Source organism: Schistocerca nitens, chromosome 1, assembly GCF_023898315.1.
Source record: "Schistocerca nitens isolate TAMUIC-IGC-003100 chromosome 1, iqSchNite1.1, whole genome shotgun sequence".
NCBI lineage: Eukaryota > Metazoa > Arthropoda > Insecta > Orthoptera > Acrididae > Schistocerca > Schistocerca nitens.
The window spans coordinates 672,862,568-672,887,133 of record NC_064614.1 but is presented as its reverse complement, the minus strand read 5'-3'; positions in this window follow the sequence as shown (position 1 = coordinate 672,887,133).

Genomic DNA, 24,566 nt, shown 5'->3' with positions numbered 1-24,566 from the left:
GTCGCCTGATAAACAAAGTAAGAGCCTACGGAATATCAGACCAGCTGTGTGGCTGGGTTGGAGAGTTTTTAGCAAACAGAACACAGCACGTTGTTCTCAATGGAGAGACGCCTACAGACGTTAAAGTAACCTCTGGCGTGCCACAGGAGATTGTTATGGGACCATAGCTTTTCACAATATATATATAAATGGCCTACTAGATAGTGTCGGAAGTTCCATGCGGCCTTTTGCGGATGATGCTGTAGTATACAGAGAAGTTGCAGCATTAGAAAATTGCAGCGAAATGCAGGAAGATCTGCAGCGGATAGGCACTTGGTGCAGGGAGTGGCAACAGACCCTTAACATAGTCAAATGTAATGTACTGCGAATACATAGAAGGAAGGATCCTTTATTGTATGATTATATGATAGCGGAACAAACACTGGTAGCAGTTACTTCTGCAAAATTTCTGGGAGTATGCGTGCGGAACGATTTGAACAGGAATGATCATATAAAATTAATTGTTGGTAAGGAGGGTGCCAGGTTGGGATTCATTGGGAGAGTCCTTAGAAAATGTAGTCCATCAACAAAGGAGGTGGCTTACAAAACACTCGTTCGACCTATACTTGAGTATTGCTCATCAGTGTGATATCCGTACCAGGTCGGGTTGATGGGGGAGATAGAGAAGATCCAAGGAAGAGCGGCGCGTTTCGTCACAGGGTTATTTGGTAAGCGTGATAGCATTACGGAGATGTTTAGCAAACTCAAGTGGCAGACTCTGCAAGAGAGGCGCTCTGCATCGCGGTGTAGCTTGCTCGCCAGGTATCGAGAGGGTGCGTTTCTGGATGAGGTATCGAATATATTGCTTCTCCCTACTTATACCTCCCGAGGAGATCACGAATGTAAAATTAGAGAGATTCGAGTGCACACGGAGGCTTTCCGGCAGTCGTTCTTCCCACGAACCATACGCGACTGGAACAGGAAAGGGAGGTAATGACAGTGGTACGTAAAGTGCCCTCCGCCACGCACCGTTGGGTGGCTTGCGGAGTATAAATGTAGATGTAGATGTAGTTGTGAATGACAATCTGCACTCTAAGATGAGTGGCAGTTCGCACTCTAAGACATTCTGAAGAATCATGATGGATACTTTAGAAAGGTCGAGACGACACAAAAACGGCAGTTCAAAAATTTCTATGAAGATTTATTACACCCTGGAAAAATAAATCGGCATAAGAAAACCATGACATGCTTTCGAAAAACAGATTTTTCCATCTTATGTGGCATCTAGTATGAGACCAAACGCAAATACCAACAATAGGAAGTCATCTGAATATTGTTGAAACTACAGCAGTAATCCTGGAGGACATTATAACATTAGTTCATGATGTGGACACATATCACCCTTCAGACATGTTCTTGGGTAAAGTTGAAAGTGATATCCAGAGTCACTGAAATTATTTCTTACAGTGGTGATTTGCCCAAAACAGACAGGAGACCATTAGAAGCTAAAAACTACAATCAATTGCCTTCATATTCTTTTATTTCAGCTGCAAAGCCAACATCCTTCGTTTCTAATATACAGCTTGGTCTTGAGAATATGATACATAAAAAATGTGGATCAAGAGGTCTTGTGGATGTGCTATCACGTTTTGAATTAACCCCTGAATGATATAACAGAAAGAAACCGTGTGGTGTTACGAGGAAAAGAGAATAACCACAACACATAATAAACGTTTGAAAAGGCCTGTAGAAACACATGACAGCAACTAAGATATAAATGGTACCCTATACCTGGATCAGAATAACAAAGTGATTGACAGCGAAGCACAGTTGTGCGTTGAAGGGGTTGATGTTAGATCGCCGGTGTGCGCACGCACTATGGCTGTGGCAAGGAATGCTGTGTGGTTTCTTACTGGACTGGTTTCTCAGGCCGCCTTTTAAAGTGCACTACTGAGTTTGCGTTACAGAAGCTTGATATCCTCGTATCTTAAGACACGAACTCCTGTCTGTAAAATGATACTCTGTTCCTATTATTTGTATCTCTCAACAAATGTGACAGGAAGCACACTGTCTTTTACAGTAATCAGAAGGAATCATGCACAGTTGTCATATTCAATACGAAGGGGTGTTAAAATGGATCTGCATGCTTCATGTAAATACAATAACTAAGAACATGAAAATAATTTAAACTTCTTGAACACTTACCAGTCACTGTACTGAGTATGTAATGTGTCATACTTGTGCAGAGGAGTGTTCATTAATAATGAGATGAGGTTTACTGCGCAAATGCAGTACTCAGCATTCAGTCCAAAAAAAAAAAAAAAAAAAAAAAAAGGACGAATTATGGCAAAGGGTAAAGCCACTTAGTTCAGAATCACTTTTTTCCTCGGCACTGTCGTTATCTGAGGACTGGTCAATGGAAGAGTCACTGGAATTGCCAGAGTCACACTGTAATTATATTTTCAATATTAGTTTCTACACTTACTTCATTTTTGCATGCTTTCTTAACAACTGCTTCTGTGTTGTATACAACATTCCTCTACTTTCCTGGCGTTATTTGTGCCACTGTTTCCTCTAACAGACTTTGAATTTCTGCCCCATGAAGCTTTTCTTATTTGTTGCCACGCAATGTTTAATTTGCGTTCAAATCATTTCGATGGCGTTGAAGTGGTAGTGGTATTGCGTAAGCCTATGAACCCCGTGGCCATGCTCTTTGGCTACATCATCCGCAACATACTGTTGAAACTTTAGCTTACTTTTTTCCACAGTTTCTATGAGCTACGCTTTAAATATATCGTCCCGAATTTTCCCATTCTGACATTTCAACTATTCAACAATGTCGAGTTTATCGTGGCAATCGCTGGGACGTTATCGTTAATAACTGAATGGTATGGGGCATTTACCCATTATAATGACAGACGACCAATATAATCTTTCAAAAATTTGCCCCTTGAACCACTTGAGAAAATTACCGTGGTTCACCTCCTCGTGGAAGTCGCTTGTTTTCCTCGATTTGTTAACCAGGTACGAAACCAGATGCAGTTCTGGCATGCAAGACAATAAATCTTGCGGCCTTTCTTTCATTCTGACGGAATAACCGGAGTTTATCCATGCTCGTCGAGGCACACAATAATTCAAACGACACTTCAACCATATATGTGAAAAATCGACAACGCCACACTACTATCTACCTCATTCCATTTCAATTTTGCGTCCAATAATTTCATTTTATTTTATTTTTTGCGCCGACAACCGAGGGCTCTAACACCCGTTAACAACAATGTCTGCTGCCACTGAATAACACTGCTTCGCGAAGAGTAATCCACGGCCTGTTTATAATTGATGTTCTTTTCTCCCCTAATATCCATGTATGTGACAACGAACAGCATCTTGTGGGAAACAGTCCAAGGTCGTTATTCGTGGTTCTGTCCTCGTCTTCTTACCAGGTGTCCGCTGTTTGTATGAATCCCTTCTTGCTTAGTATTTCTGTTAACGAATTTTGACGACGGAATTTTTGTGTATCTTCAAAGCGTCTGCATTTATTGCGACTACCTTCGTTAGAGGCAATATAATTTCACCATTCTCTCTCTCCTTCTCGATGTAGTCCCAATCTGAGCACACAAACTCATGTTTCTCACCACGCAGAACATGAGCAAATCATTGAACATTCCGTTCAGCAGCAACATTTTCTTGCACACTTCCACTACAAGCTTCCATATTCTGTAGCACAAAATAAACTCAGAGAAAACAAAGCACACAACGAAACAGACCACAACTGTTCGCTTTACTTGCCGAGAGCATCGTTTCCACTGGCTAAAGTGGCCGCAATTTACAGTAGCAGAGAGATTTGACAATGATGAACAGAATAGGAGGCGCAGCCAAATGCACTCTCTTGATTGGCTGTTGCAATGGTAGCAGCCCTTTAACACCTAGACATCAATCGCTTTGTTATTCTGATCCAGGTACAACATAGCCGATAGCTACAAACAAACGAGTTGGACAAGGGCGCTTGCAGCATTTCACCCACACTTTTTAACATTTATTTCGATGACGCAGTTAAGAAATGGGGGGAGATTTTTAAATGGGGAATTAAGATTAACAGGTGCTCCCACTTGAGCTGCTTTTCAATGCAGACGACGCCACACTACTGCCATAGAATGGATTTTTTTTTACTTCGTTTCGTTGATGTGAATGACGAGCTTCGGTTTTTTGCGGAGGAGTTTGCATGTGGTAGATTTAGTTTTTTATTTTTGTTGTTGTACACAATTTGTCTATTTTGATGTATTTCATTGTTGTATTACATTGTTTTGCGTTACGTATGGTTTTGTCAGCTGCTGTGCGGAATACAAATTTTGCAGCTGTTGCTCTTTTTGCCTTTCCCAGCACTTGTATCACTATGATTTTTTCGAGTCTATACTAGCACTACTAAAGGCGGAGAGACCGACACACATAAAATTTGTATCCCGTACTTCAGCTGACGTATACAGGTCAACTGAAATACGGCTTACTAGTGCTAGCTAGACGAAAAAAGCGATATATGTAACACTGATGTGATTTATCTATATAAGTCAACTGAAGAGCAGGATACAAATGTTACGTATCGCGCTGTTTTTCGCCTTCGGTAGCTGTACAGCCCACGTCACCTTGGATGGCGCCAAAGCGCATAGGTACGGAGCGGAAAGGCAGCGAGGGGGGGGGGGGGGGGGGGGGATGTGAACTGCGCATGTGCGGCAGCAGAGAGTGCTGCGAATAACAGTCAGGCTCGTTTGCAAATGGTACATCATATTATACGTTAAAATCTATGAGGGGGATAATAAATATTAAAACCAATTTCGATTTTATTTTTATTTATTTATTTATTTCGAGTTCTGTATATCTATATGAGAATATATCTCTGGATACAGAACGGGTCAAAATTTTACAAATTATTGTCGTGAGAGAAATATTAATTCACGTCATTAATTCTCGCCCATTACTCCACAGATATACTCTGCATGACGTCGGGAGGCGATAACAGCTGACACAACTTTGTGAAAACGTGAAGTACAATTTTTCTCAAAACGACATTCAAACTGTTTGAAATAAATATCATTTACTGTGATTTGAACTGCATTATAAGTAAAAATTTAATACACAATAAAATTAACTTCAAGCAAAAACCGAAATCATTATATTTGCTTGACAACTGCCTCTGCTCAATAGAATTTTTAAAAATGTGTAACGTGTGTGTGTGTGTGTGTGTGTGTGTGTAATCACTGCGTGTAAAAAAGAATTAGTGGTAGAAGACTAATGAAAACGACTGTCGTGAAAATTGTCAGTAAGTTGTCATATTTTTCGTTGTTAAGGGCATTATGAGTGTAAACTAACATGTTCGATATTACAGTGAGAGACCGCATTTATAATCCATTGAACAAGAAAACAATTAACCGTCATCTGCGAATAACTCCAGGGAATCTTACCGATAACATCGAAAACCACGAATATCTCGACAAGTAACAGTTACTGTCATTTTAGGGCTTTATCCAGTTCGCGCCTTGAATACGGCAGGGGTTTAAAGCATGGTGGAGAAGCTGAACTTTTCCTTGTGTCAGTATGTTGAACATTATACTCTGCATAATTAAAAGGATACAAAGTCCTAATCAAGAAGGCGAGGAAGTTCTCCTTATTGTGTACGCAACTGATATCTTGACAAATACATTTTTTAAACCACGAGTCTTTAAAACTAAGAAATATTATTACTTTGTTCCAAAGTCTCCATTGTAATACCACCGTCACTTCTATTTGAATCTGTTTCCGAACAATCTGATTTTAAATTTACGATGATAGGTTCAAGGTTTATATCCATCATCACTTCCCTGTCAAATTCTTCTTTCTGAAGCTTTTCAGTAGGTCACACAGTCTGTGCCCACACTACAGGTGGGATGTTGTATGCTGCCTCATTGTCTATTGCCTCATGCACAAGCGATTCACTGTATGTTATCTTGAATTTTTTTTCTCCTACATAGCCTTAAAACCCTTTGCCCAAATTAATTCCATGGGGCTACAGTGACAGTGACACGTGGATAAACGCAAAACTGTGTTATCCCATTCACGTGCAAGGAAGTCAAGTTTGTACATTCTGTTACGTGACTTATACAGTATAAATTAACAAGCTGCAGGAGATCAATACGAGACTGATTTATATGGTGCTTGATATTTTTATTTTTAAGCTGGAGAAAAATATCCGCTTTTCTGGTGTTTGTACTCGATTTTTTCTCTATAAGATTTGAATTATAACTGGCAATGGCCGACTTTGAAGCAAGGTATGACAAGAAATGTGAATCACGTCACGAAACTGACAGCGTTCATTGCCGAATGGTAATACTGCTGTTTTTCTTGCGTGTAAATACAAGTTTATTCTCAGAAATAAAACCAGAAGAAGAGTCAGCATACAGAATAATTATCTGAGAACCATCACTCATTTTCCAACAGATCTTCTTGGAATGTTTCATCAAGGTAATACACTGTTGAACTAGGGCCTACCTCCTTCTCTTGTATCGTGAATCTTTATATGGGATATACTCTCCTGGAAATTGAAATAAGAACACCGTGAATTCATTGTCCCAGGAAGGGGAAACTTTATTGACACATTCCTGGGGTCAGATACATCACATGATCACACTGACAGAACCACAGGCACATAGACACAGGCAACAGAGCATGCACAATGTCGGCACTAGTACAGTGTATATCCACCTTTCGCAGCAATGCAGGCTGCTATTCTCGCATGGAGACGATCGTAGAGATGCTGGATGTAGTCCTGTGGAACGGCTTGCCATGCCATTTCCACCTGGCGCCTCAGTTGGACCAGCGTTCGTGCTGGACGTGCAGACCGCGTGAGACGACGCTTCCTCCAGTCCCAAACATGCTCAATGGGGGACAGATCCGGAGATCTTGCTGGCCAGGGTAGTTGACTTACACCTTCTAGAGCACGTTGGGTGGCACGGGATACATGCGGACGTGCATTGTCCTGTTGGAACAGCAAGTTCCCTTGCCGGTCTAGGAATGGTAGAACGATGGGTTCGATGACGGTTTGGATGTACCGTGCACTATTCAGTGTCCCCTCGACGATCACCAGTGGTGTACGGCCAGTGTAGGAGATCGCTCCCCACACCATGATGCCGGGTGTTGGCCCTGTGTGCCTCGGTCGTATGCAGTCCTGATTGTGGCGCTCACCTGCACGGCGCCAAACACGCATACGACCATCATTGGCACCAAGGCAGAAGCGACTCTCATCGCTGAAGACGACACGTCTCCATTCGTCCCTCCATTCACGCCTGTCGCGACACCACTGGAGGCGGGCTGCACGATGTTGGGGCGTGAGCGGAAGACGGCCTAACGGCGTGCGGGACCGTAGCCCAGCTTCATGGAGACGGTTGCGAATGGTCCTCGCCGATACCCCAGGAGCAACCGTGTACCTAATTTGCTGGGAAGTGGCGGTGCGGTCCCCTACGGCACTGCGTAGGATCCTACGGTCTTGGCGTGCATCCGTGCGTCGCTGCGGTCCGGTTCCAGGGCGACGGGCACGTGCACCTTCCGCCGACCACTGGCGACAACACCGATGTACTGTGGAGACCTCACGCCCCACGTGTTGAGCAATTCGGCGGTACGTCCACCCGGCCTCCCGCATGCCCACTATACGCCCTCGCTCAAAGTCCGTCAACTGCACATACGGTTCACGTCCACGCTGTCGCGGCATGCTACCAGTGTTAAAGACTGCGATGGAGCTCCGTATGCCACGGCAAACTGGCTGACACTGACGGCGGCGGTGCACAAATGCTGCGCAGCTAGCGCCATTCGACGGCCAACACCGCAGGTCCTGGTGTGTCCGCTGTGCCGTGCGTGTGATCATTGCTTGTACAGCCCCCTCGCAGTGTCCGGAGCAAGTATGGTGGGTCTGACACACCGGTGTCAATGTGTTCTTTTTTCCATTTCCAGGAGTGTAGTTCATGTTGCACCTAGGTCACTTCTTTGTACTAAAAACTCTCTTCTTAACATATCTGGAACCTACGTCCTTTATAACTCCTTACCACGGCGAAGCGCTTACCATTGAAGCCTGCATAATTGTAACACGTTTTTGTTATGTCAGGCATTCATCATCCACATGGAGCAATTTAAAACATCGTTGTTAAAACTATCCATTTGTGTTACAGGTTCCTTGCGATTTCGATGCTTTCCAGGCGACACGAAACGAACTGTTTCTACGGTTCCTACAACTCTGACACTTACCTTTACAGTTCTCTTGGCCGACACCACATGGTTCTGGAGTCCATTCTTGTGTTTTCCAATGTCAACAGTAGGAGACCTGCTTTTAAATTCACGTTTGGAAAAGTTATAAGTGCGGTATATAATGTGCCTCGCCTCGTTGTGGGGCACTTAACATTTATTGTCGTTGCCTGACTTTTTTATGTTTGTGTTGTTGTTGTTGTGGTCTTCAGTCCTGAGACTGGTTTGATGCAGCTCTCCATGCAACTCTATCCTGTGCAAGCTTCTTCATCTTCCAGTACCTACTGCAACCTACATCCTTCTGAATCTGCTTAGTGCATTCATTTCTTGGTCTCCCTCTACGATTTTTACCCTCCACGCTGCCCTCCAGTACTAAATTGGTGATCCCTTGATGCCTCAGAACATGTCCTACCAACTGGTCCCTTCTTCTTGTCAAGTTGTGCCACAAACTCCTCTTCTCCCCAATTCTGTTCAATACCTCCTCATTAGTTATGTGATCTACCCATCTAATCTTCAGCATTCTTCTGTAGCGCCATATTTCGAAAGCTTCTATTCTCTTCTTGTCCAAACTATTTATTGTCCATGTTTCTCTTCCATACATGGCTACACTCCATACAAATACTTTCAGAAACGATTTCCTGACACTTAAATCTGTACTCCATGTTAACAAATTTCTCTTCTTCAGAAACGCTTTCCTTGCCATTGCCAGTCTACATTTTGTATCCTCTCTACTTCGACCATCATCAGTTATTTTGCTCCCCAAATAGCAAAACTCCTTTACTACTTTAAGTGTCTCATTTCCTTATCTAATTCCCTCAGCATCACCTGACTTAATTCGACTACATTCCATTATCCTTGTTTAGCTTTTGTTGGTGTTCATCTTATATCCTCCTTTCAAGACACTGTCCATTCCGTTCAACAGCTCTTCCAAGTCCTTTGCTGTCTCTGACAGAATTACAATGTCATCGGCGAACCTCAAAGTTTTTATTTCTTCTCCATGGATTTTAATACCTACTCCGAATTTTTCTTTTGTTTCCTTTACAGCTTGCTCAATATACAGATTGAAAACATCGGGGAGAGGCTACAACCCTCTCTCACTCCCTTCCAAACCGCTGCTTCCCTTTCATGTCCCTCGACTCTTATAACTGCCATCTGGTTTCTGTACAAATTTTAAATAGCCTTTCGCTCCCTGTATTTTACCCCTGCCACCCTTAGAATTTGAAAGAGAGTATTCCAGACAACATTGTCAAAAGCTTTCTCTAAGGCTACAAATGCTAGAAAAGTTTTTAATCACACTTAACCCTTTCAGGGGCCAAATAAAAGAAAATTAATTTTGAATTATTCCTTGTTTTTATTGTATTAATTTTCATACAGTGAGACAGAAAAATGTAAAAATTAAATGAAATATACATAAACTGAACATATACAGGGTGGTTTCAAGTGGAGCCACTGCCCGCTAAATGTCATCACTTTTGATAATACAATAAAAAGCAGTTCCTTTCTGCAGATAAGCATAAGGCTACCTGGCAGTGACTACATGCCCATCTGCTTCTGTGGGGTTCTTTCTTTGTGCTGCAGTGCACACAGCGCCTTGAGGTTCCACGTTTTGGCTTCTTTTTACCAACATTAGTGAGGAAATGTAGTCATCTCATGGGGAACAACAGTTTTGAATTTTTTTGCAGATGGTTCTGACGGTGTACTGGGATGGCCAGGACTATCTCTGAAGACATTACTGCCTACCAGGCTTGAGGCAACACGTCTTCGAAAATCCTTTAGCGCTTGCTTCGCTGTTGGATTACATAATCGAAACAATAAATGCATTTCCAATAGAAATATCAACTATATATAATATCAACTATATATAATATCAACTATAAATAATCTTAGCCACCACCTTTGTGATTTCCTGTCTATTGCATAAAAACTGTTCATCATTATCTGCCTTATTGACACATCCCATATTTGCATTATATGATTTCACTATTTTTGGGGAAGGTACCTTTGTGATTTTTCCACCCTTTTCTTTACGGCTGCCTTCTTCAACACATACAGGCGAATCAATTGTAGACAGCAACATGACTACATGTTTGTCTTTCCATTTGATGCAGGCAGTGCCATCAGAATGAACTGACCAAACTCTCCTCTTTTAGCGTAGGAAATCCTTTTCTGTGTGATCTAATTGTTCCACAGGCAAAAAGTCCATCATCTTTTAGCTTCTGTAAAAGTGAGACACTGGTAAAAAAATTGTCAAAGTATATGTGGTATCCCTTTCCTTCCAAGCCTTTACACATATCTCTCACAATTCTCTCTCCTAAGGATTTTTCCACTATGCCTTCAACTTTTCCAGTATAGATATGAAAATAACAAATACACTCCTGGAAATTGAAATAAGAACACCGTGAATTCATTGTCCCAGGAAGGGGAAACTTTATTGACACATTCCTGGGGTCAGATACATCACATGATCACACTGACAGAACCACAGGCACATAGACACAGGCAACAGAGCATGCACAATGTCGGCACTAGTACAATGTATATCCACCTTTCACAGCAATGCAGGCTGCTATTCTCCCATGGAGACGATCGTAGAGATGCTGGATGTAGTCCTGTGGAACGGCTTGCCATGCCATTTCCACCTGGCGCCTCAGTTGGACCAGCGTTCGTGCTGGACGTGCAGACCGCGTGAGACGACGCTTCATCCAGTCCCAAACATGCTCAATGGGGGACAGATCCGGAGATCTTGCTGGCCAGGGTAGTTGACTTACACCTTCTAGAGCACGTTGGGTGGCACGGGATACATGCGGACGTGCATTGTCCTGTTGGAACAGCAAGTTCCCTTGCCGGTCTAGGAATGGTAGAACGATGGGTTCGATGACGGTTTGGATGTACCGTGCACTATTCAGTGTCCCCTCGACGATCACCAGTGGTGTACGGCCAGTGTAGGAGATCGCTCCCCACACCATGATGCCGGGTGTTGGCCCTGTGTGCCTCGGTCGTATGCAGTCCTGATTGTGGCGCTCACCTGCACGGCGCCAAACACGCATACGACCATCATTGGCACCAAGGCAGAAGCGACTCTCATCGCTGAAGACGACACGTCTCCATTCGTCCCTCCATTCACGCCTGTCGCGACACCACTGGAGGCGGGCTGCACGATGTTGGGGCGTGAGTGGAAGACGGCCTAACGGTGTGCGGGACCGTAGCCCAGCTTCATGGAGACGGTTGCGAATGGTCCTCGCCGATACCCCAGGAGCAACCGTGTACCTAATTTGCTGGGAAGTGGCGGTGCGGTCCCCTACGGCACTGCGTAGGATCCTACGGTCTTGGCGTGCATCCGTGCGTCGCTGCGGTCCGGTCCCAGGTCGACGGGCACGTGCACCTTCCGCCGACCACTGGCGACAACATCGATGTACTGTGGAGACCTCACGCCCCACGTGTTGAGCAATTCGGCGGTACGTCCACCCGGCCTCCCGAATGCCCACTATACGCCCTCGCTCAAAGTCCGTCAACTGCACATACGGTTCACGTCCACGCTGTCGCGGCATGCTACCAGTGTTAAAGACTGCGATGGAGCTCCGTATGCCACGGCAAACTGGCTGACACTGACGGCGGCGGTGCACAAATGCTGCGCAGCTAGCGCCATTCGACGGCCAACACCGCGGTTCCTGGTGTGTCCGCTGTGCCGTGCGTGTGATCATTGCTTGTACAGCCCTCTTGCAGTGTCCGGAGCAAGTATGGTGGGTCTGACACACCGGTGTCAATGTGTTCTTTTTTCCATTTCCAGGAGTGTATATCCAAGCTTATCAGCTCTGACCCAGATTTTGTATCCCCTCTTGATTGGCTTTTGGGGCATATATTGTTTGAATGCAATTCGTCCTTTGAACTTCACCATGCATTCATCTATAGCTTGCTCCTTAGTAGGTGCATAGAATTCTTTTAAGTTTATCAGTATCTGATTGGTTAGTGGACGGATTTTATATAATTTAACATAATTTCTGCTCTCCCTTGAAGGCATAACAGCGTTGTCATTAATGTCAATATGTGTCAAAATCCAGCTGAACCTTTTTACCAACATTAGTGAGGAAATGTACTCATCTCGAAGTTCCTTATGGGATGACCAGCAATCACGATAATAACAAGGTTTCTTGATTTCCATTAGAATGTTTATAGCCAAAAATACTTTTAGTTTTGCTTTAGAAAGAGGCCTGAAATTGCCACCTTTCTGTGTTGCGTACAGGTTAGACTGGAAAACTATGTGTTCTAACGTAGTGTCACAAAACAGACAAAAAAAATCTACTGGTTGCATACCTTCACTGTCATTATTAAGTTTTCCTCGTACACCAGCTTCCTCTGAAAAAATTTGCGGCAAAGTTCATTGCACTGACGTCCTTTCTCCATGAAAAATTGGCAATGGAAGACAGTGGCAAATCGTCATTAGTGCTGAAACTGCCATCACTGTCATTGTCAAAATGGTCCTCACTCTCACTTTCCGAAATAATTTGAGATAAAACAGGTGTTTGCATTCGCATATGCATATCACTGTCTTCAGCTAGCACATCACTTTCACTGTCACTGCTAGTGTCAATCTGTGAGTCGGGATCTGAAGGAATATCTGCGAAAAGGCACTCCAGAATTTCCTCATCCTTCAGTCTGTGAGAATACATCACGTGAAACTGGAAAAAAAATTCGTCATACCTATTAATGCTGCTGTTACAGGAGCAGTGGTTTCAAATGGAACCACCACAACATTCACGGAAATAATTGCATTATTTTGGTTATTATTGTAGTACATATAGTATTAATGTAAACAGAACAGTATTCTGCATTTAATACATGCGTAAAAGTTACCTAAGACAGAAGAATACAGTCACAATTTGAGAAAAAGACGTTCGCGCACAGCGTACAAAAATGGCTATCCAACATGCCTCACTACTTTCTAATATTTACAGATTTTGAAGCGGTTTCAGTGACAGCCGCTACAGGGCAGCACCAACTAGGCTGCTGAATGGTGTCCCCAAATGTAGTCACTGCCCTTTTGCCACAAAATCAGAAAAATGTAGGTGGTTTCAAATGGAACCACTTCCCCTGAAAGGGTTAAACATTTACAAGATGTAGGGAAGCAGCCTACTCACGCCATAGTAAATTCACATCAGTCTTTCCATTGTGTGCCAGCCAGTCCTTTGTAACTAGCTCTGACGTCATAAATGTTGCGCAATACTTTAAAAATCAAATAAATAACCTAAAATGTTTCTAGCATGTCAGGAGTAATACTAAATCAACATGTGTTGAATATCAGTTCAATAACTTTAACCATTTTCGAAATTTGAACGTTTTTCTGTAAAAATCATTGGCGCAACAGAAAAGAGCTAGAGACTTAAAAATTGATAATTAGATTCCTTTTTCATAATTATTTAATAGAATCAGTCTTCTGGATCTCACAATTTAAGATTTTAGTTGAAATTCAATATTTTCTGGTTTTTGTCTTAAAACTTAAGGAAGCAAGATAGATTAAGTAGGCTAATAAATAAGGCTAGGATGTTTATATTTAAGTAGGTTGGAGATCCGCTATAACTATGAAGATGTGAGAAGTTTCATTTGAATATCTATAAAACTATAGCGATAGCGTATCTCCAAAGGGCCAGTTCAGAGCTCGTCTACTGCGTGCAGTGTAATTAAATTAATTCTCTCGCCCAAAATATTTAACTTAGCCACGTCAAAATTTTATTATCAATACTTACCTGGGTGCTGAATGCACATTTAAATTAAGAGCTTCATCGGCCATCAGCAAGAGAAGCTATGATTTATTAGGTAACTTAAAGTGGTGCATTACTAGCCCAGCGGCTAGTCGGGAGAGCCGATTTGATCAGGCGTTCCCTTAGCGTCCGCACCGCGGTTTTATATATAAGAACGCTGCGCGAGGAAGAAAGGCCCCAGTTCTCTCCAGACGCATCTGTGTCGGGAGTCGCGTCGCGTCGCGTCGGTATCATTGCTACAAACAGCCTCGGATGCCGTATTAAGTTACTCGAGATACGCGTAACCATGAAATCATTTTCGAGTGAAGTGTTAATTCTGGGTTGACTTTAATTATCGATCTTCAGTTTGCGTATGGTCGTATTTTCACGTGCCGCCGCGGGACAAACATTCTACCATTAGTTAGCGTGGCGTTTGATGAACCTTATCATCAAATTATGGCGAGCATTCATTTAAACATTTAATTTGGACATTTATAGTTGCATCAGCGCATTAGACTCTGAACTGCTCTGTTAGTTAGATTGTGTGGATTCTTTTGTTTTCATCTGTGACTTGCAGAATACAGAACGTTTTTTTTTTTTCACGACCGTTTTTGATTATAAATCCAGGACAATCTCCTAATTCCTCAGAGCTATAAGCTGTAACTATAAGTGTATTCTCAGATAAAGTGGGCACTAGGAATTCTAATTACAGGCTTCACGTTTTGCTTATCACTTTCTGGTTGCCAAAATTGCAGTTAGAGAGCCAGTGTTGAGAAGGGCAAAAGACAGCATAAATAGTAGGAACATTTTAAGAACAATAATTCCACCCACAAAGACACACATTCACAGCTATACTGCTGCAAAAAAAAAAAAAAAAAAAAAAATTATAGTTGAACGAACAACTCAGTTGTCGCGAAGTGCGACAACAGTGCAGCATGTAGGAGCGAGTATCTCGCTCTCTAGCTGTAACCACAGTCTAACATAACAGTCACGACACTTCGCCTCGATTTTGTTGCCTACAACGCCAGCAGCGCCCCAAGCGGCTGGTAAGTTGAACTGTGAGTTCGGCGCGATCGTGAAAGCGAATAGTGATTGATTATTTTGATTTATACGACAGTTTATACCATGGGGAGCGTTTGTAGCGCAATAAATTGCAGCAACAACAGGAAGACGACACCACAGCTGTCTCTTTTTAGGTTTCCTAAGGGTCCTGAGAGGTATATACGATCATGTTACTAAACTGTATCGTCAGGATTCACTTGCAAACTATATGTGTATAAATAATGAATGTATCGTTTTAGGAGCAGAAAATGGCTTGTTAATAGCAGACGAGAAGACCTTATGAATAAAGACCCAGTTTACCCGTATAATAATATTAGGTTTTGTCCGCTACATTTCGAAGAAAACCAGTTCATGAACGCAGACAATAACAAACTCGTGTGGAATGCAGTACCCACACCGTTTGACATCCTAAATAAGCCACCTCAACTGACGATGAAGAGGAAACTGCCACAAAGATTCGACAGTCAATCTAAAGCTGTAAAACAGTCGTATGACACAGAAGCAGCCAGTTCAGCTCTCCATGTATCAGTGCCAGATTCGTGCGAATCGTCACCACAGACGTGCTTTGACGATAAAGTGGTTAGATTAAGTGCAGCTGTTCATGTCTTACAAAAGCGTGTGAAGTGTCAGAATGTGCAGATCGAGCGAAACTATTATGGGACAAGCAAAGTGCCTACACACAGATTGTTTGAAAATTATTCAAATATTTGGTTTTTCGTGAAATGTAATGTAATCAGCACATTATAATGTTTTCAGCACGTTTCTGCCACTATTTGGCAGTTGCTTTACCCACTTTGAATAATATAAAGATTAAGGTCGTACTTGTGGCAACAGGCAACAATGACACACACAGTAGGCCTACAGAACGATAAACGAGCTGTCGATCGCTTTTGCATGTAGAGCTACATGTCTGTGCTTCTTACATGTGAATCTGTGTGTTTATATTCTTTTGATATCAACGTGGTAAGCTGCAATTCTGTCCAATGTCACAAGTGTTTCTTCACGAATGTGTTGTAGCTTGCCACTCTATTCATGGTTTTTGTCCATACTTGCGCTTATTTTAGAATCATTAATAGAAACATATATGCCTTCCGATACTAAACAAACTCTTGGAGGCAAGAAAATAACTCAAATAATTCGGAAATTACGTAGGAAATGGATGTAAACAAACATTATGCTTACAACGCGTCTGACGTTCACCTTACCTGCCGCTTGGAGCGCTAGTGTCGCTCCATCTGTCAAACGGCAACAACTTTTACAGCAGTGAGTGTCGCGACTGTTATGCTAGACTGTGCTGTAACTCTCTGCTAGCCGCTCGAAAAGGGAATGAGTATTATTGGCCGCCAGTACCTACTGGAGGGGATGCGCAGAACAGCTGAAAATTGGGTCGCTTTTTTACATGACGCGAACAATAGTATCCTATTCTTCAGTTGACCTACACAGGTCAATTGAAGTACAGAATATGCATGTTATAAATGTCGTTATATCCCATTCGCTAATACTAGTATTCTATTCTTCAGTTGACCTATATAGCTCAGCTAAAGAATGGGATATAAATTTCACTGCTGTTGGTTTTCTTGTCGTCGCTAGCAAGACTGATTCGCTGTTGCAATGGTAGCAGCCCTATAAACACCTAGGCTTCAATCGCGTTGTTATTCTGTTCCAGGTACAATACAGCCGATAGCTACAAACAAACGAGTCGGACAAGGATGCATGCAGCATTTCACCCACACTTTTTAACATTTATTTCGATGACGCAGTTAGGAAATGGGAGGATATTTTTAGATGGGGAATGAAGACAAACAAGTACTCCCAATTAAACCGTCTTTTCAATGCAGACGACGCCATACTGCTGGCATTGAAAGAAGATGACCTACAAAGGGGAATACATTTATTGGGAGATTCGTGAAAGGGCATTTGGTGATTTCAGAAAAGAAAAAATCAGTGGTTTTTAAATGAAAACATCCACCGACTGTGAATAACGATAGAGCAGCTCAAATATTTTAACCTTTCAGGCTCTGACACATGATTTATGAATATGACGAGTACACAGAGAAGAAATTAGTAAAGTTTGGAATCGCATACGAGCGAGAGAGACTAGGTTGACCTAGTTAGGTCAATTGAAGTACAGGATACAAACTTTATGTGTGACATCTTCTTCCGCATTCGCGTAGTTGAAGTAACGTCCGTCGATTTCCTTGTTTTCGTTAGCAGTAGTATCCTATTCTTCAGTTGACCTATATAGGTCTGGATCCTTTACAGAGAGACGACTGGAGACAAAGGTGCCGACAAATGTTTCTTTTCATATTAGCAAAATAACTCTCCTCTGTGTATGTACAATCGAGAAAGGGATCTGTTCATACATTCATTCATGGGATACAAATATTGTGTATGTAGATCTTTCCGGCTTCGGTAGTATTACCATCTACGTAAGAACAGACTATTAGTGGTAGCAGAGGCGAAAGAAACAACACCTGTAAAATTTGTATCCTGTACTTCAGTTGACCTATATAGTTCAACTGAACAATAGGATACTAATGATAACGAAACCGAGAAATCGACGTACGTTAAATTTGTATCCCGTACTGCAGTTAACATATAAAGTCGAGATACAACTCATATATACAAGTGAGGTATTCTATGCTAGCGCTACTGCATCCCTTTTTTTCCTTTATTTTTTTATAGAAGTACTAGGACTCAAACAAGCAAATCCTTAACATTATGGTCGAAATATTACTGGTCGTGATACATGTCTACCAATTGTTTTCTCTCCTATATTCCTTTGTTTATGAACACTCCCCTCAGCTGTTAAATCTGTAAAATCTGTGTAGCAAATCATCTCTGGCAAATTCTGACGTCATTGGTCAAAGCCGACGGGTTGTATCCCGTTCTTCAGTAGTCCCGGATGAAATGATGAGGACAACACAACACCCAGTCCAAGAGTGGAGAAAATCTCAAACCCGGCCGGGAATCGAACCCGGGCCCGGTGCATGGTAGGCAAGCGCGTTACCACTCAGCTAAGCAGGGGGGCTATTTAGTGAAAAAATTGACATACTTTAGTTGCTGTTCTCTGTCAATACTCTATTGTGCTATGTAGAAGTTTAGCGCTCCTCATTATTATGGCGCGCCAATGTTTTCGTTCTGATGAATAATTACGGAGTTTACCAAAAGAAGATTCTGAAGGAGAAGATATTTTTGAATGCGATGAGTTGAATGATAAAGATGACATAGATTATAAAGATGACAAGGATTATAAAGATGACACGGAATACAAGCATCACGAAACAGAACAAGGTGACTCATCAGAGTTGGAAGATGAATATTCGGAACCTGTACGACATACGAATAATACATTGCTTACACGTTCGATTCCAGTGGCACCACAAATTCCTACTCGCAGCCGAGGAAAGAAACGGGAAAAATCGCATTCATGTGAGCAACCGAAATCTGGAAGTGCAGAGATGCAGCCACGGAACAGTGTGGGCTCGAATTGCACCGGAGCATGCGCCTGGAAGATTAGGGCGTCGCAATGTGCTGATAGAAAGTCCTGGGTAAGCGTGTAACGCTAAGAAACTTATAGTTGCAGGCAGTTATTTGAGTTCATGGTAACTGTTGATAGACAATAACATTCTACAGAACATAAAAAAACTTTACGGAAATTAGAGCCAGAGAACTTCTCCAGGATGACAGATGGATACTTGATATTGCCCAATTAGAAGCTGCCATAGCCGTAATGTATCCCTCTGAAATGTCTGGTCTCAAGGGTGAAGCCCGACATTTCTTCTCGCACTATGGGAGGAAATAAGCTCATAGAAGTCATGCGAATTTTAAGATTTTTGACGATAAGCACACTTGTGCCGAAAGACTCCAAGATCGAAGGCTTCGCAGCAGTTACCCCAGGCTGGAACTCATTTGTAGCTAAAGGTATCCAGAACTATAAGCCAGGTGCATTTATAACCGTAGATGAGGAACTGTATCCATCCAAAGCTCGGTGTCGCTATATACAATACATGAGTAATAAACCAGATAAATTTGGTTTGAAATTCTGGCTTGCAGCAGATACCAGTAGTAAGTAGTTGGTGAATGGATTTCCTTACTTTGGTAAACAAAGTGAAAGACCTATTAATATACCTGTTGCATAGCATGTTGTTACACAAGTCACGCAACCTTACACTTCGAAAGGAAGAAATGTGCCGTGTGGCAATTTCTTCACAAATAGACATCTTGCAGAGCAACTGTAGCGGAAGAACACAACTATGGTGGGTACACTGAAGAAAACCTGAAGAGAAGTTTCCACATCAGTGAAGTCTGCTACCGGATCTTTGTATGATACTTTTTTATGCAAATCTGGTGACAATATTTACTTCCTGTCAGGGGAATACCAAGAAATATATTCTTCTATTGAGCACAATGCCCCAGTCCATTGCAGTGGACGAATAAACACAGAAGAAACTCCCTGAAACTGCGAGCTTCTACAATTCTACAAAATTTGGAGTTGACATCTGGACCAGTTGTCTCGTCTGAACACTGTCAAGTTTGGCTGGCGTAGATGACCTTAGCAACCGTTTTTCACCGTCCTATGTTTTGCTGAAATCAACATCTGGATCCTTTCCAGAGAGACGACTGGAGACAAAGCTAGCCGAAGAATGTTTCTTTTCAAATTGGCAGAACAACTCTCCTCTGTGTATGTACAATCGATGAAGGGACCTGTTCATACATTCATTCCGATCACTGAAATACGTAATGTACCAGTATGGTAGACCTGCCAGATAAGAGGATGCAAAAGTTCGAACAAAATTAAAAATCTGTGTGTGCAGTGCCACAAATTCGTATGTGGTCCATGTGCTGGAAGTGTGTGCAAAGCGTTTCGACAAATATGGTGACTGTGATTGGCAGCCCCGGATCTGTGATACGTAGGTTGAGACAAAATAGCGGCAACACTGCTGTGGAATTTGCAATGGAATCTACTGTTAACGCTGATAGCACACGTTATTGACATACCAACCTTACCTCCGAGCAAATGGACTCGACCGTCCCATGTCACCGGCGTGTGCACAATCGAGAGAAACACAGTCACTTGCGAGCGAGCGGTTCTACGTAACGGTGTCACTATGTTTTTGAAACAGGAACAACGGAGTTGGATCAAGTCTGAATGTGCCAGAGGTCGTGCAGCATGTCAGTGTCATCGAGGTCTTCAAGAGGCGTGCATGGAATCGGCATTGCCGTACAGAACAGTGGCACGTTGGGTAAAAGCCTTCAACGAAGGTCGGCAAACTGTGGCAGACATGCATCGGGCAGGTCGTCCTAGCGTCTCTGAAGAAGAAGTGCATGCTGTTGCCGCCCTAGTGGACAGTGATCGACGCCATACGATTCGTGAGCTCGCCCACGAAACTGGATTAGCGTATACGACTGTACTTCGCATCCTCAAGGAACGCCTGGGCATGTGAAAAATTGCATCACGATGGGTTCCGCTTGACTTGGCGGAAATGCAGAAATGGATGCGTTACGACTCCGCTCAGACACACTTGGAGCGCTATGAGCGCGAAGGAGAGGCTTTTTTAAGCCGTATCGTAACACTGGATGATAAACGGGCCACATCGTACGAGTGGCAACTGAAACGTCAGTCCAACGAATGGCGTCATGATGGGTCACCGCGAAAGTCCAAAATGCGTCAGAGCCCCAGTATGGTGAAAGTTATGGTGTTATCCTAACGCATTACCTTCCTCCACGACAGACCGTCAATGAACAGTATTACTGTTCGTTTTTGGAGCATCACCTGCGTTTAGCTTTGCGAAAAAACCGGCGACACTTTCTACGCAACCCACCCATCATTTTGCACGACAATGCGCAGGCGCATACAGCGCAAGCTGCGGCTGCTCTGTTCGATCGACGGGAATGGGAAGTACTGTACCATCCACCATACTCGCCGGACTTCAGTCCTTGTGACTTTGATTTGGTTCCGAAGATGAAGGAACCACTTCATGACATTTGCTTCAGAACTGTTCCAGAGATTCGACAGGCAGCAGACCGCTCTGTTCGCAACATCAACAGAACAGGCCCCGCCAACGGTATACTACGCTTTCTACATCGCTGACAACGGGTTCTACACATCGCTGGTGACTACTTTGAAGAACAGTAACAGGTGCAAACATATAACTCTTTTGTATCGATTGTGAATAAATAGTTGCCACTATTTAAGCTCAAACCCTAGTATTTCCGGATCGGACCAAAAACTTGATAGTGGCGTCGAGCGTTTGAGATAGGTCGTAAAAAATTTAAAGAAATCGATTTTTCAAAAATATGTTCGTTTTGTGGCGCACATCTTTCTGAAGTGTTTGATCTATATTTAGGACATATATGTCCGAGGAAATGTAAGCCAGTTATTCGGTCTGAAGTGTGCCAAAATGCGGTGCCATGCCTCTACACACAGATTCTTCTATAGCATGTTACTGTATTTCGTTCTGTGGAACCCAAATGGGTATATTTTGTAATGGAAGCCATCAAATCTATTTGAGGACACTGGAAATTAAAACGTCCTGTGGTGCCTCTCCTGCTCCCAGTCGGCCGGTTTGACATCCTACCCCCCTTAAAAATACAATTAATACTGGGTGGCATCATTTGTGACGAAAAGAATAAGAACTTTTCAGAAAATCCGCAATCTTTATTGCATATTAGCTAATAAATTCATCTTTTGTATATCATAAAATTAAATATCGGAAACATAAAACCAGCAAGACAAGAGACAAGCAACACACTACACATTTCTTCAGTTCTGTAGATCCCAGCATTTTTTCCTCTCTAATCTTACAACAGCTTTACACGACGTGCTTTCCTTCCTACGAAAGAATCTATTACCTCATCAAAGATCATCAACTGTTTTTCTACATGAAAAATCAAAATGTCGTCGTCTAATACTGAAAAAGCTGTTAATACGAATACGTACCTCCAAAAACTGGTGTGGTTTCTCGATTTGATTACTTGTATTTTGTCCTTTCTAATATTGTAGCAATTGTAACACATGCCAACAAAGCGAGAATGTTTTATCGCAAATGATCATTTTCATGTACTTCATTTACATAAATAACAGGACAGAACATGATTTGCGAAGTGCCAACATCATATACCTATTAGGCCTAATACAAGCAAATAGTTTTGTGTTAGGAAATAGTTTCACATTTCATTCATACGTTCCAGTTTCTGAAGCACAAGATCGAAAATTAGTAGTACGAAATTTTTATGTAAATTTGAAATCTTCATATTCTTTCATATATTCTGTGTGATGTGATGTTTCTTCTCTTTCTTCGTTCTAATAGACAATCTTGTCGTCATTACTTCTGTAACTATTCCATCCATTGTCAAAACTTATTCTGTGGTTAACGTCACTAACCCTGCCAGAATCACAGGTTCAGTTATCACGTATTTATTCTCCTGTTAGGCGTTATTATGTGTTCGTACAACACGTTTTCCACACTATTCCGAGAATAGAACTTAATGCGGCTACTAACCAGGGAGTTTACAACTGGTAGTGCAGCGATCTGGCAAAGACTTTCTGTCTAAATTTCATTTTCTTGGATACACCGAGAAGTTAGTATATTATCTTTCTTACCTCTCAGTACTGTTAGTCGTTTATTTTCACGCTGTTAGTCTGAATCTATGGATTTCGCTAATAATTACAACCACACTGATCATTCACACACGCAATCAACCACGTAAACAAACAGCAATTAGAATTCAACCGTTCGGGTTCATTCAGCTGAGATCGTAGAGCACCCTCCTCTTTTATCTGCAGGAAAGTTTTTTATTTCTAGATGCGATGGGAATTCCTCTGGCATAGACAGCATGTGCACTATGCACGCATTCAAAAATCAGTTTACGATTCGTTCAGAAATCTATGTAGAATGTGTTTAGAAACGTTCAAAAACAAATGAATGATCGAAAGAGCAACGTGCGCTGGATGCCAGGTGCTTTGTGAAACAAGATTTTTTTTCTTCAAGAACATGAATCTTGCGCCCCCTTAAATTGCTGCCCGGGGCTGATATCCCGATCCCCTCCCCCTATTCCTGCATACGGGCATGCGGATTGGAAAGATGCCACAGAGTGAAAAAAATGTTATTTTCTCGTTATTGTTACAGTAATTTGTATCCATTTTTCTTTATTTTTGTACTAACTATATGGTTATGACATGTGTGGGGCTTTAACTGAGTACAAGCCATACAGACAGAAAAATATTCTATAATAATACATTTGCATTTGTAAGTTTACATTGATTTTGTAATTACAATGTATTCTTGACTTCGTTATTTTTAATTTAATTAAATATATTTTCTACAGAAACTTTTAAGCATAACGTATTTAAAATATAAGCATAACGCACTGCTGACCTATAGAGACAACGTACTGAAGTAACTGAAGAAGTAAAACTGAAAACAAAGAAGAAAAAATTTCACCAGTCAAAATGACTGGTAGCGGTCCATCTAGTTATTTTGCTAATGCCGGTCATCCTAGTGTTAAACTAAGTGTGTGTGTGTGTGTGTGTGTGTGTGTGTGTGTGTGTGTATGAAGCAAATCGTTTAAACGGCATTATTTAATTTAATTAATATTTACTATGGCGCATCTTCAAAAAAATGGTTCAAATGGCTCTGAGCACAATGGATCAATATTTGTGACATCGTCAAGGTATGATATTCCTAACCAGATTTAATAATTCCTGAAGCAGTTTGTGAAGTGTTCCAAAGGAAAGTGCGCCAGTAAGGCTGGTGCAGTTTACAGTCCATGGTGCAATGAAAAAACGTAATTGTTTAAATATCCCATGCTAGTTCCTGTGTCATCTGTAGAGCAATCTACAGCTCTCTCTCTCTCTCTCTCTCTCTCTCTCTCTCTCTCTCCCTCTCTGTGTGTAGATTTAGTTCCGATCATTTTTAAAGTGTATTTCGTGTCAGCCTGTTACGACAATAGTTTTGTGACAGCGTCAATTTGTGTGTTTGCGAAATAGCTACTACCTCTGTCTTATATCCCATACATTACGGAAATGTAATTGGAAATTACTAATTTATTAACTTCAGAAGTATGTCTGGATCGATCCCCAGTGAGGTACTTGTTTTGGAAGGAAGGCGTCTCTCGCGTGCGCTGGTATCCGATTGGTCGGTTCATGCGTACAGATCACTTGGGATGGCAGAGGACGCTGACAGAATGTGCACCTTTAGCGCGGTTCTTCACGGAGCTGTGGAGCAGCCGACAGCGGTGAGGCGAGCCTGCTGACGTTTCCAAGTGCCTCCGGCGCGCGTGGTGAGACGCAAGTGAGTTTTTCAGATATGTGTGAGCCATCTACGACAGTGTAGTTACATGTTTCTTTATGCGATCGAAATGAAAAAGCGCCGCATATGTTTAAACAATCCACACACTGCAATCAATTCCCTGAAAAATTCCTTAAAGAGAAAATATTTCATACACCACCTTGTATCCCATAAATTGTGTTAATCAAAAATATTCAAAAAATGTCTAAATTTTTTAAATAAAATTCCATAC